Raw genomic sequence first — 12460 nt, 5'->3', positions numbered from 1 at the left:
TGTTGGTGGGAATATAAACTGGTGCAGCCACTGTGGAAAACAGTCTGGCGGTTTCTCAAAAGAAACTAAAAATAGAAGTACCATATGCCCCAGCAATTCCAGTCCTGCATATATACCCAAAAAAACCACAAAAGCACTAATTTGAAAAAGATACATGAACTCTGATGTTCGTACCAGCATTATTTACAATTGCTAAGATACAGGTGCAACCTAAGTGTCCATAACAGATGAATGGGTAAAGAAGATGCCGTATGTATATACAATGGAATACTACTCAGCCATAGAAAAAATGAAATTTTCCCATTTGCAGTAACATGGATGGACTTGGAGGGTATTATGCTAACTGAAAGACACTTAGCATAATATCACATATGTGGGATCTAAAAAATACCACAAACTAGTGACTATAACAAAATGAAGCAAACTCACAGATACAGAGAACAAAGTAATGCTTACCAGTGAAGAGAGGGAAGAGGAGAGGGACAATATAGGGGTAGGGGCTTATGAGGTACAAACTACTATGTATAACATAAGCTACAAGGATATATTGTACAACACAGGGAATATAGCCAATATTTTATAATAACTATAAGTAGTATAACCTATAAAAATTGTGAACCACTATATTGTACACCTGTAACAAAAAAAAGATTATTTATTTTGAGTGCTAATATAGAGTCGTTTCCATAGATACTTAATCAAGACTAATAAAGGTGTTTTCTAAACCAAAAAAAAAAGAATAAAGTAGACACCAGCCACTGAAAACTAAGGCTTTGGCTGCTCTGGCAGAAGGATGCCCAACATCATCCTAAGTTTGGGAGGACCTAGAACTGAGGTCTTCACAACCCATAATATATTGTGTCTCTTTACATCTCCCATTCTGGATTTCAAACTGGATTATACATTGAATGCTGTCAATTCAACAAAATTTGTTAAGCATGTATATTTCTAGATGTTGAACTGGGTTCTGAGTTAATCAGGAGGAGATAGTAATTATCTTTGACCAAAGTATTAGTTTACTTTTTCTGCTATAATAAAAACTTTTACATATATATGTTTATTTTATATATAAATAAGTTTGTATATAAAATAAATAAATTTTATATAAATAAGATATATAAAAATAAATGTATGTATAAATATATACATTACATATTGTATAATACAGAGACCAAATAAAACACTTCATACCCAAATAACTTCATTTCCAAAATTATCACTAGGAATATTTTAAATTGACTTTCTAAATTAAATCAGAAATCTAAATTTTAATTTAACACAGGAGAATTTTAACTAACAAAATGTGCAAGATATATTTCTGACATACAAACAAATACATGTGAATTTTTTTAACATCTTTATTAGAGTATAACTGTTTTACAATAGTGTGTTAGTTTCTCCTTTACAACAAAGTGAATCAGTTATACATATACATATGTTCCCATATCTCTTCCCTCTGGTGTCACCCTCCCTCCCACCCTCCCTATCCCACCCCTCTAGGTGGTCACAAAGCACAGAGGTGATCTCCCTGTGCTACACAACAGCTTCCCACCAGCTATCCAATCTACATTTGGTAGTGTGTATATGTCCCTGCCACTCTCTCACTTCATCACATCTTACCCTTCCCCCTCCCCATATCCTCAAGTCCATGCTCTAGTAGGTCTGTGTTTTATTCCCGTCCTATCACTAATCTCTTCATGACATTTTTTTCTTAGATTCCATATATATGTATTAGCATATGGTATTTGTTTTTCTCCTTCTGACTTACTTCACTCTGTATGACAGACTCCAGGTCTATCCACCTCATTACAAATAACTCAGTTTCATTTTTTATGGCTGAGTAATATTCCATTGTATATATGTGCTACATCTTTTTTATCCATTCATCTGTTGATGGACACTTAGGTTGCTTCCATGTCCTGGCTATAGTAAATAGAGCTGCAATGAACATTATGGTACATGACTCTTTTTGAATTATGGCTTTCTCAGGGTATATGTCCAGTAGTGGGATTGCAGGGTCGTATGGTAGTTCTATGTGTAGTTTTTTAAGGAACCGCCATACTGTTCTCCATAGTGGCTGTACCAATTTACATTCCCACCAGCAGTGCAAGAGTATTCCCTCTTCTCCACACCCTCTGCAGCATTTATTGTTTCTAGAGTTTTTGATGATGGCCAATCTGACCAGTGTGAGATGATATCTCATTGTAGTTTTGATTTGCATTTCTCTAATGATGAATGATGTTGAGCATTCTTTCATGTGTTTGTTGGCAATCTGTATATCTTCTTTGGAGAAATGCCTATCTAATTCTTCTGCCCATTTTTGGATTGGATGGTTGGTTTTTTTGTTATTGAGCTGCCTGAGTTGCTTATAAATTTTGGATATTAATCCTTTGTCAGTTGCTTCATTTGCAAATATTTTCTCCCATTCTGAGGGTTGTCTTTTGGTCTTCTTTCTGGTATCCTTTGCCATGCAAAAGCTTTTAAGATTCACTAGGTCCCATTTGTTTATTTTTGTTTTTATTTCCATTTCTCTAGGAGGTGGGTCAAAAAGGATCTTGCTGTGATTTATGTCATAGAGTGTTCTGCCTATGTTTTCCTCTAAGACTTTGATAGTGTCTGGCCTTACATTTAGCTCTCTAACCCATTTTGAGTTTATTTTTGTGTGTGGTGTTAGGGAGTGTTCTAATTTCATACTTTTACATGTAGCTGTCCAGTTTTCCCAGCACCACTTATTGAAGAGGCTGTCTTTTCTCCACTGTATATCCTTCCCTCCTTTATCAAAGATAAGGTGACCATATGTGTGTGGGTTTATCTCTGGGCTTTCTATCCTGTTCCATTGATCTATATTTCTGTTTTGGTGCCAGTACCATACTGTCTTGATTACTGTAGCCTTGTAGTATATTCTGAAGTCAGGGAGCCTGATTCCTCCAGCTCTGTTTTTCATTCTCAAGATTGCTTTGGGATTCGGGGTCTTTTGTGTTTCCATACAAATTGTGAAATTTTTTGTTCTAGTTCTGTTAAAAAATGCCAGTGGTAATTTGATAGGGATTGCATTGAATCTGTAGATTGCTTTGGGTAGTAGAGTCATTTTCACAATGTTGATCCTTCCAATCCAAGAACATGGTATATTTCTCCACCTATTTGTATCATCTTTAATTTCTTTCATCAGTGTCTTATAGTTTTCTGCATACAAGTCTTTTGTCTCCTTAGGTAGGTTTATTCCTAGATATTTTATTTTTTTTGTTGCAGTGGTAAATGGGAGTGTTTTCTTAATTTCACTCTCAGATTTTTCATCATTAGTGTATAAGAATGCCAGAGATTTCTGTGCATTAATTTTGTATCCTGCTACTTTACCAAATTCATTGATTAGCTCTAGTAGTTTTCTGATGACATCTTTGGGATTCCCTATGTATAGTATCATGTCATCTGCGAACAGTGACAACTTTACTTCTTCTTTTCCTATTTGGATTCCTTTTATTTCTTTTTTTTCTCTGATTGCTGTGGCTAGACCTTCCAAAACTATGTTGAATAAGAGTGGTGATAGTGGGTAACTAGTCTTGTTCCTTATCTTAGTGGAAAATGTTTCAGTTTTTCACCTTTGAGAACAATGCTGGCTGTGGGTTTGTCATATATGGCCTTTATTATGTTGAGGAAAGTTCCCTCTATGCCTACTTTCTGCAGGGTTTTTATCATAAATGGGTGTTGAATTTTGTCAAAAGCTTTCTCTGCATCTATTGAGATGATCATATGGTTTTTCTCCTTCAGTTTGTTGATATGGTGTATCACATTGATTGATTTGCATATATTGAAGAATCCTTGCATTCCCGGAATAAACCCCACTTGATCATGGTGTATGATCCTTTTAATGTGCTGTTGGATTCTGTTTGCTAGTATTTTGTTGAGGATTTTTGCATCTATGTTCATCAGTGATATTGGCCTGTAGTTTTCTTTCTTTGTGACGTCTTTGTCTGGTTTTGGTATCAGGGTGATGGTGGCCTCATAGAATGAGTTTGGGAGTGTTCCTCCCTCTGCTATCTTTTGGAAGAGTTTCAGAAGGATAGGTGCTAGCTCTTCTCTAAATGTTTGATAGAATTCGCCTGTGAAGCCACCTGGTCCTGGGCTTTTGTTTGTTGGAAGATTTTTAATCACAGTTTCAATTTCAGTGCTTGTGATTGGCCTGTTCATATTTTCTATTTCTTCCTGGCTCAGTCTCGGAATATTGTGCATTTCTAAGAATTTGTCCATTTTATTGGCATACAGTTGCTTGTAGTAGTCTCTCATAATGTTTTGTATTTCTGCAGTGTCAGTTGTTACATCTCCTTTTTCATTTCTAATTCTATTGATTTGAGTCTTCTCCCTTTTTTTCTTGATGAGTCTGGCTAATGGTTTATCAATTTTATTTATCTTGTCAAAGAACCTCCTTTTACTTTTATTGACCTTTGATATCATTTCCTTCATTTCTTTTTCATTTATTTCTGATCTGATCTTTATGGTTTCTTTCCTTCTGCTAAATTTGGGGTTTTTTGTTCTTCTTTCTCTAATTGCTTTAGGTGCAAAGTTAGCTTGTTTATTCGAGATGTTTCCTGTTTCTTAAGGTATGATTGTATTGCTATAAACTTCCCTCTTAGAACTGCTTTTGCTGTATCCCATAGGTTTTGAGTCGTCGTGTCTCCATTGTCATTTGTTTCTAAGTATTTTTTGATTTCCTCTTTGATTTCTTCAGTGATGACTTCGTTATTAAGTGGTGTATTGTTTAGCCTCCATGTGTTTGTATTTTTTACAGATCTTTTCCTGGAATTGATATCTAGTCTCATAGTGTTGTGGTTGGAAAAGATACTTGATACGATTTCAATTTTCTTAAATTTGCCAAGGCTAGATTTGTGACGCAATATATGATCTATCCTGGAGAATGTTCCATGAGCACTTGAGAAAAATGTGTATTCTGTTGTTTCTGGATGGAATGTCCTATAAATATCAATTAAGTCCATCTTGTGTAATGTATCATTTAAAGCTTGTGTTTCCTTATTTATTTTCATTTTGGATGATCTGTCCATTGGTGAAAGTGGGGTGTTATAGTCTCCTACTATGATTGTGTTACTGTCGATTTCCCCTTTTATGGCTGTTAGTATTTGCCTTACATATTGAGGTGCTCCTATGTTGGGTGCATAAATATTTACAACTGTTATATCTTCTTCATGGATCAATCCCTTGATCATTATGTAGTGTCCTTCTTTGCCTCTTGTAATGGTTTTTATTTTTAAGTCTATTTTGTCTGATATGAGAATTGTTCCTCCAGCTTTCTTCTGATTTCCATTTGCATGGTATATCTTTTTCCACCCCCTCACTTTCAGTCTGTATGTGTCCCTAGGTCTGAAGTGGGTCTCTTGTAGACAGCATATTTATTGGTCTTGTTTTTGTATCCATTCAGCCAGTCTGTGTCTTTTGGTGGGAGCATTTAATCCATTTACATGTAAGGTAACTATCAATATGTATGTTCCTATTACCATTTACTTAATTGTTTTGAGTTTTTTCTTGTAGGTCTTTTCCTTGTCTTGTGTTTATTGCTTAGAGAAGTTCCTTTAGCATTTGTTGTAAAGCTGGTTTGGTGGTGCTGAACTCTCCTATCTTTTGCTTGTCTGTAAGGTTTTTAATTTCTCCATCAAATCTGAATGAGATCCTTGCTGGGTAGAGTAATCTTGGTTGTAGCTTTTTGTTCCTTCATCACTTTAAGTATGTCCTGCCACTCCCTTCTGGCTGGTAGATTTTCTGCTGAAAGATCAGATGTTAACCTTATGGGGATTCCCTTGTGTGTTATTTGTTGTTTTTCCCTTGCTGCTTTTAATATGTTTTCTTTGTATTTAATTTTTGACAGTTTGATTATTATGTGTCTTGGCATGTTTATCCTTGGGTTTATCCTGTATGGGACTCTCTGTTCTTCCTGGACTTGGTTGACTATTTTCTTTCCGATATTAGGTAAGTTTTCAACTATAATCTCTTCAAATATTTTCTCAGTTCCTTTCTTTCTCTCTTCTTCTTCTGGGACCCCTATAATTCGAATGTTGGTGCGTTTAATATTGTCCCAGAGGTCTCTGAGAGTGTCCTCAGTTCTTTTCATTCTTTTTTCTTTATTCAGCTTTGCAGTAGTTATTTCCAGTGTTTTATCTTCCAGGTCACTTATCCATACTTCTGCCTCAGTTATTCTATTGATCCCATGTAGAGTATTTTTCATTTCATTTATTGTGTTGCTCATCATTGCTTGCTTCCTCGTTATTTCTTCTAGGTCCTTGTTAACTGTTTCTTGCAATTTGTCTCTTCTATTTGCAAGATTTTGAATCATCTTTACTATCATTATTCTGAATTCTTTTTCAGGTAGACTGCCTATTTCCTCTTCATTTGTTAGGTCTGGTGTATTTTTGTCTTGCTCCTTCATCTGCTGTGTGTTTTTCTGTCTTCTCATTTTGCTTATCTTACTGTGTTTGGGGTCTCCTTTTTGCAGGCTGCAGGTTCGTAGTTCCCATTGTTTTTGCTGGCTGTCCCCAGTGGCTAAGGTTGGTTCAGTGTGTTGAGTTGGTTTCTTGGTTCGGGGGACTAGTGCCTCTGTTCTAGTGGATGAGGCTGGATCTTGTCTTTCTGGTGGGCAGGTCCACGTCTGGTGGTGTGTTTGGGGATGTTGGTAGCTTTATTATGAATTTAGGCAGCCTCTCTGCTAATGGATGTGGCTGTAGACCTGTCTTGTTCTTTGTTGGGGATAGGGTGTCCAGCACTGTTCGTTGCTGGTCCTTGAGTGAAGCTGGGTCTTGGTGTTGAGATGGAGATCTCTGGGAGATTTTCATCGTTTGATATTGCATGGAGCTGGGAGGTCTCTTGTGGACCAGTGTCCTGAGGTTGGTTCTCCCACCTCAGAGACACAGCCTTGACACCTGGCTGGAGCGCCAAGAGCCTTTAATCCACATGGCTCAAAATAAAAGGGAGGAAAAAATAGAAAGGAAAGAAAGGAAGGAAGGAAGGAAGGTGGGAGGGATGGAAGGAAGGAAGAAAGAAAGGAAGGAAGGAAGGAGGGAGGGATGGAAGGAAGGAAGAAAGAAAGGAAGTGAGGAAGGAAGGAAGGAAGAAAGAAAGGGAGAAGACAAAATAAAGTAGGATAAAATGTAGTTATTAAAATAAAAAATAATTATTAAGAAGAAAATTTCTATTAAAAAAAACGGGTCAGTCTAACCCTAGGACAAATGGTGCAAGCAAAGCTATACAGATGAAATCTCACACAGCAGCACACACATACACACTCACAAAAAGAAAAAACGGGAAAATAATAGTATATCTTGCTCCCAAAATCCACCTCCTCAACTTGGGATATTTTGCTGTCTATTCAGGTTTTCCACAGATGCAGGGCACTTCAGGTTGATTGTGGAGCTTTAATCTGCTGCTTCTGAGGCTGCTGGGAGAGACTGCCCCCTCTCCTCTTTGTTCGCACAACTCCTGGGGTTCAGCTTTGGACTCGGCCTCGCCTGTGCGTGTAGGTCGTTGGAGGGCGTCTGCCTTTCGCTCAAACAGGACGGGGTTAAAGGAGCAGCTGATTCGGGGTCTCTGGCACAGGCCGGGGGGATGGAGGGGCATGGATGCGGGGCGAGTGCGTGGTGGCAGAGGCTGGCTTGACGCTGCACTGACCTGAGGCGCTCCGTACATTCTCCCAGGAAAGCTGTCCCTGGATCCCGGGACCCCGGCAGTGGCGGGCTGCACGGGCTCCTGGAAGGAGCGGTGTGGAGAGTGACCTGTGCTCACACACAGGCCTCTTGGTGGTGGCAGCAGCAACCCTAGCGTCCCACACCCGTCTCTACTGTCCGTGCTGACAGCCTCGGCTCGCGGCCGTTTCTGGAGCTCCTTTACGCGGTGCCCTTAATCCCCTCTCCTCGTGTCCCAGGAAGCAAAGAGGCAAGGAAAAGTCTCCTGTCTCTTCGGCAGCTCTGCACCCGTTTCTGGAGCTCCTTTAAGCGGCGCGCTTAAACCCCTCTCCTCGCGCAGCAGGAGGTAAAGAGGGAAGAAAAGGTCTCTTGCCTCTTCGGCAGCTCCAGACTTCTCTCGGACTCCCTCCCGGCCAGCCGTGGTGCACTAACACCTTCAGGCTGTTTGCACTCTGCCAGCTCCAGACCTTTCCCTGGGATCTGCCTGAAGCCCGAGCCTCAGCTCCCGGCCCCCGCCTGCTCCAGCGGGTGAGCAGACAAGCCTCTCGGGCTGGTGAGTGCCGGTCGGCACCGATCCTCTATGCGGGAATCTCTCCGCTTTGCCCTCCGCACCCTGTTGCTGTGCTCTCCTCCGCGGCTCCGGAGCTTCCCCCTCCGCCACCCGCAGTCTCCGCCCGCGAAGGGGCTTCTAGTGTGTGGGAATCTTTCCTCCTTCACGGCTCGCTCCCACTGGTGTAGGTCCCATCCCTATTCTTTGTCTCTGTTTATTCTTTTTTCTTTTGCCCTACCCAGGTACGTGGGGAGTTTCTTGCCTTTGGGGAGGTCTGAGGTCTTCTGCCAGCTTTTGGTGGGTGTTCTATAGGAGAAGTTCCACGTGTACATGTCCATGTGAATTTTTGAAAGTTAATTTCCCCCACATTGAATTGTATGAGTGAAAAATGCCAATAAAATATAAGAAGAAGGAACTGCCATTTATTGATGAGGGTTTATTGAAATGGGTGCTTTCCTGCCTAATGAGTGATTTTCAGCCTCTGATCAGAAATATCCGTGTTCATGAAGACGTCTCTGGAAACTTCTGAAGCATTTAAGAGAACTGAATAAAAGGAAAGATATACCATGGCCTGGAAACAGAAAAAATTATAAAGAAGTCCTTTTCCCTAAAATGATGTGCATTTTTAGTGCAATCCCAGTTAAGATCCTTAGTGAACTATTTTAATGAAGCATGACCAGCTGGGTTTTAAATTTACCTACCAAGGTAAGGTGCAGAGAAGGCAAGGAAAATATGATAAAATAGTTTAAATTAGTTTTTCTTAATAAAGTGATTTGCAACCTCTTTTTTTCAAGAAATCACCACCCTAAGGGAAACTAAACAGACACTTGTTGCCAATTCACTTTCAAGTTATTTTAAAAGGAACATTTCTACCCTTTAACACTTCAGCAATTTAACTGGGCAATTCTCCCTCCCTTAATTCAGGGAAGGACCGTCTGTCTTCATCACAGGGAGGGGGTGGAGCATTCTCTGAGAAGCTTGGGAGTGAGCTGCGCCTGACCAGTCTTGGGGGAGGAGCTGCATTTCACCAGGCTGCAGCTGACAAGAAGCTTCCAGGTAATGGCTGTCTTAAAGCTAGTTATTTTATAGGGATTTCCCAGGACCCTAGAATGAAGATGAGAAAAATAGGGACAGTGGTCTTAGAGTGGTGGGAAAAGTGCCTGGTTTTGAGATAATTGCTGGCATTTTGAAAGAATTAATCCTTTGGAATTTTGTATCTCCCAGTGCTTTAAAAGTCCACAGTGGGAGAAGGGGTGATCAGATTACAGCCTCTATATTAAGACCTCAGTGCAGCACGGGTGTTCATGCTAATTTATTGACTTGGCATTCGATGTTTATATTGCTAGACATTCTGTAACTGTTTGAATTTTTAAGCATTTATTAATTTACACAGAAAATGATGGATAAAAATATATGACAGCATGGAGGGAAATACTTCTATAATTTGATTGACACATAGACTATGTATGTGTCACCTGTACATGAGCATGGAAAGGGGAACAAGTATGTATTTGAGTGAAGACACTTGCACATATATATGCATGTATATTTGTGTGATTTTTTTTTAATCTGGGAGAAAATAAGCTCCCATGTTAGCTAGCATTTCTGGATGGTCAAGTTACTATGTTAATATTATTTCTTGCCTATATCACCATCTTTAGAATAGATTTCCCCATGATTAATTTTATAATCATGAAAGAAAAATGAAACTGAAATAGCATATCCAATTTGCTTCAAACACATAAGCATTCATAGACACACACAGACATGCAAACATACCCCCCCACCCCAGTCTTTTGCTGATAGTGGAAATTTTCCTTGACCTGATCAGGCACGTAGCCTGGTTGCTGTGTTGGCTACAGCCCTGCCTGTGTCCACCTTGCAACTCATTCTTTCAGACCACAGGTATGGCCATGGTCAGCAATAACCATTTTTCTATATCTTTTAAGTTTAAGAGTGAGACAGAGAGAGAATTTGGCTTATTTCTACTAGCAATTTAAAAAATATTATATGGCAGGGTGCATCCATAAGTGGAATACCTATGTATCTGGAAAATAAAAACATAATCCTTTACATGTAGAGATTTGAAATGTCTGAGATATAAAGTGAAAAAAGCAAATTGTAGCATAGCGTTTGTCATATTATCTCACTTAAAAATAAATATGTGTGTTAGTAAAACATATATATGCTACTATATAATTCATGCAACCAAATCTGGGAAAACATATCTGCCACACAGGATTGTTTATTTAACAGGATTGTTTATTTGTGTAGTTGGAGAGACAGGACTAGCTTTACTGCTCTCTATTTTTAAAATATTTAAAATATTGATATATACTTACTCATTTACTTGTTTTACATCATCAGGAAAAATTTTGAGATAAAATGTTATAAATGTGGAAAAAACCTCATTTAAAGTAATTCATAAGTCATGTGGAAAATACTTATGTAGGATGATGTTCAAACTATGCTCTTAATTGAGATCTGATGTTGTTTTGAAAAGATATGCACTTATCTATACATGTAAAAAAACTCTGGAAAGATAGAAAATATTCAGAGTGATTATTTATATAGAGAGTTGTACTTAGTTTTGCATATATCCTTTTGCATCTTTTCAATTTTTAATAAGCTTCTGCATGTTTTATAACCAGAAACATTATAGTTGAAGACATTTTAATCCTCTTATCCTACACAATAAACCCCTTGAACTTAGAAAGTTCTAGAAGCCTGGAAAGGCTCATGGCTGGCTAAATGTAGTTCCCACCCTTCTCATAAATAAGAAAATTCTTAGAGTGATTGAGGCTCTGTGTTTAGCTCCTGCGGAGGCTGCAGTTCTGTTTCTGGTCACAAGGTGGCGCTTGACAGGTTTCCTAAATTTTCTCCAGGCAACCATTTTTATGAAGTAGGCCAATAAAGCAATGAAACATATTTTGTATTAGTGGGCTGTGAAACAGCATGTAGAGTGTGAATAAAATTCTGTTGAAAAAAATTATGTGTGTAAAGGATGAAAAATTCACACAGTGACTGATTTGAGGATTCAAACAAAATCTATAGGAGGGCTCATAGTAGACACAAGGCAATTGTTACTTCCCTTTCTTGTCCTAACCTCACACTTTTCCTGGGAAAGATGATTTAAACATGAACCAGATATCATAACTATATCACACAGAGAGAATTTAAAATAATAAAACCAAGGAGGACAGTAAACATCTACATCACAGATGAAATTTCATTTCATTCCTGTGTTTCAGAATGACATGCCTGCTAAAGTTTTGGTAGAGAAGTTTCTTTATGCCTTGTTCATTTAATTTGTTTGATTCTCTGTCTCCTTTTGGACAGCCTGTCTCCTTTTGGAGTGAGAATCAAGACAGACGGATCACAGGGCCAGACCCTTCCTGATCCACGTGACATTGGGTAAGGCTCTTTTCATTTCACATTAAAAATATGTTGAGAACTTGGGGTATAATTTATTTTGTTTCTTTCTCTGCAGATTTAGCATTTTTAAATTAAAAACTACATTTCATATTAAAATCATGTTAGATTGAGAATTTGAGGTGTAATTCATTTTGCTCCCTGTTCTATAGCCATAATGTTTTGTAATTAAAAGTAATAGCTTCTACTTTGGGGAAAGAATCTCATATATTAAACCACTATGAAGAATTCATGCAAGAGACTATTCAGATTTCCACCTGAGGTCCTATCCAGCCACTTGACTCTCAAAAGATCCTTGATAATTATCTTATCCAATATGTGAACATGGTAGCCATTCTAAATCTTTACCTTCTAAGCTCATGCTATTAACAAGGTCATTGTGCTATGGTCTGGGTTCAAGAGATAGAGACCCTATTATCTTTGTCCGCCTGCTTTGGGTAGACAAGGAAGCATTTATAGCTTAAAATTTATAAAGCTGTGTGTTCAGCTACAACAGTGCTTCCAAAGAGTTCTTAGACAAGTAGCCTCAGCATCATTTGATAACTTATTAGAAGTGCAAAACATTGGATTCTGTCTAGACCTTCTGAATAGAATTTTCAGGATAGGGCATAGAAATCTAGTTTTAACAATCCTCCAGATGATTCTGATGCACACTAAGTTCAGAGTTCTGCTGCCCAGGTATAACATTAGGGGCACAGAAGTCCGAAAATATCTAATAACATAGAGTTCCTGACATACCACCTTTGCCATCATGCACATACAGTCACTCTTTAATAATCATGTGCAAAAATGAGGGTAA

The 12460-nt window shown here is 38.5% G+C and overlaps 1 protein-coding gene across 5 annotated transcripts in view; it reads left to right on the top strand.

The window, feature by feature from the left end:
• Positions 1 to 12460, top strand: part of PWWP3B (PWWP domain containing 3B) — a 35298-nt gene that overhangs the window by 18854 nt on the left and 3984 nt on the right. For all 5 annotated transcript variants that reach the window (XM_067024165.1, XM_067024164.1, XM_067024162.1 and 2 more), the window contains 2 exons: positions 9154 to 9285; positions 11569 to 11643. The gene's annotated coding sequence lies outside the window, so the exon portion shown is untranslated. The remainder of the gene's footprint in view (positions 1 to 9153; positions 9286 to 11568; positions 11644 to 12460) is intronic.

This window comes from Kogia breviceps, chromosome X, assembly GCF_026419965.1.
Source record: "Kogia breviceps isolate mKogBre1 chromosome X, mKogBre1 haplotype 1, whole genome shotgun sequence".
NCBI classification, from domain to species: domain Eukaryota; kingdom Metazoa; phylum Chordata; class Mammalia; order Artiodactyla; family Physeteridae; genus Kogia; species Kogia breviceps.
Note: the sequence above shows the minus strand (reverse complement) of the source record. Positions and strands in the feature narration are given on the sequence as shown.